This window comes from Cavia porcellus, unplaced genomic scaffold, assembly GCF_034190915.1.
Source record: "Cavia porcellus strain 051 isolate PalLab524CR breed Dunkin Hartley unplaced genomic scaffold, mCavPor4.1 scaffold_7, whole genome shotgun sequence".
Taxonomy (NCBI): Eukaryota; Metazoa; Chordata; class Mammalia; order Rodentia; family Caviidae; genus Cavia; species Cavia porcellus.
In genome coordinates this window covers 20,380,621-20,382,651 of record NW_026947490.1, presented here as the reverse complement: position 1 = coordinate 20,382,651, position 2,031 = coordinate 20,380,621, and positions in this window count along the sequence as shown.

Sequence of the window (2,031 nt, the reverse complement as noted above, 5' to 3'; positions counted from 1 at the left end):
TGGGCTCTCTGGGTCTGGTAAACATTCTCCAGAGCTCCACTCCCCTGCAGCCGCCCCCTCTCCGCCTCCACCCCCAGTCCAGCTCCAGCCAGGCCTCCGAGGCCCTTCACTCCCCCTCACACTCAAGGCTCCTCGGACAAGGACACACACACACTCACACACTCATACTCAGATGGTGTAGACACAGACAGAGGCTGGGACAGGCAGAGACATGCAGGGGCACACTGCCAGCTCATGGACATCCTCAGACAAGCTGGGTCAGGAGCTGCCTCCTGGGGTAACCTCCTGGAAGGAAGTTCACTGCCCATGGATGTCAGGGACTGAGAGGAGGCACTAGGGTGGGGAGATGCACAGATGCTCAGACCCTCCAAAACCCACTAGGTCACCGAAGCATACATCAAGGCATGGGTTCACATCAACGCCCTGGGAATTTAGCTAAGGTCCAAGCTCTAGATCATGGGTTCCATCCGGTACAAGAAAAAAAAAAAAAACCCAAAAAAACGGCTCACAGCAAGGGGTCATCATTGCTGTTAAGGTCGTTCTCTGGCAGGAGACTGACCTCCTGCTTGGGTCTCAGTGTGGTTCTGTCACAGGCTAGAGCGGATGGCCTGGCTCATAGTGTATAAGGTTCATAGGTTCTTTGCACGCAGGCACGCATGCACGCACGCATGCACGCGGTGACCACAGCTGACAAGGTTCCTGTGAGGTCTGACATTTCAGCGCTGTCTGACCCCGCACTTCCCCTCTGCTCTTTCCCCAGCTGGGCTGTGCATTGGGCCCTTGCAGACCTGGGCCCTGTGTTGGCTTGGCTGCCTGTTATTCCCGTGCCCTGAGGATTTGGCTCAGGGAGCTCTGTGTGGACAGTCTGTGCAGGAGGAGGGTGGCGGCCTCTATCTATTCTGGGTCATTTCTGTCTGGGGCTTGGTGTCCCTGAAGCTCATCACAGAGTTCCCTTTGTGTGGCTTCCTGATGTTGGCATGGCCCCTCTACTTTTGTACCACCCGACCTATCACCCAGCTAACATCAAAAGGCATTTCTGTCTCATCCCTGGGCTGGGAGCCTGTCCTCCTTCCTCCAACCTGTGTCCCCCTCAACAGTCAGAGGGATATTTCTTAGTCCCATATTGAACCCTTCCCTCTCCCATCCTGAACTTTTCAGACAAAGCCTCAGACTCTTCCCTGAGGCCTACAGGCCCTCATCACGTTCACGCAACCCTCCCTCTTCCCAACTTTGTGTATCTTTTCTATTCTCACCCAAGGAGCCTCCTTCCAGGTCATGGATCTTCCTCACGCTGCTTTTTGTCCCAACTCCTGTACAACCCTCCTCAGACATCTCCACTGTCCCATCATGTTGTATCACTGCCAAGACGCTTCCAGTCACCTCCTAGGTCACCGTGCTGTTTACCACCTTCTCCTTTCCTTTGGCATTATTTCTTTGCATGGGGTGTCATCATACAGTTATTGGCACCATTACATGTCTCAAGTCTATCTCCTCCTGCTGGTCTATGGGAGAGAAAAGACTGGGTTTGTTTTGGTCACTGCTATATCCCTGCTATCCTGTAAAAAACCTGCTGTAAAGAGACAATTAATATAATTGTGGCATTTTGGGTACAAACATGTGCAAAGGCCCACTCTCTTCTTTAGGCCCATAGGAGTCTGTACTTACTTTAAGCTCAGCAGATTCAGCTGGATCTATTGTGAACTAGAACCTGTGAACTCATTCACTGAAGAGCTATTTGCTAAGCCTGGTTTAGCAGTGCATACCTGTAGTCATAGCTACTCAGGAAGCAGAGAGAGGAAAATCTCAAGTTCAAGGCCTGCCTGGGAATTTTAGTAAGACCTTGTTTCAAAACACAACAAAACAAAACAAAACAAAATCTTGTCTCAAAATAAAATGTAAAAAAGGCCTAGAGGTGTAGCTCAGAGGTTTGCACTTGCCCAACATGTAGCAGGTCCTGAGTTCAGTTGCCAGTACTGAAACAAACAAACAACATCCCTATTTGCTGAGTACCCACCATAGGCCTTCAATTTA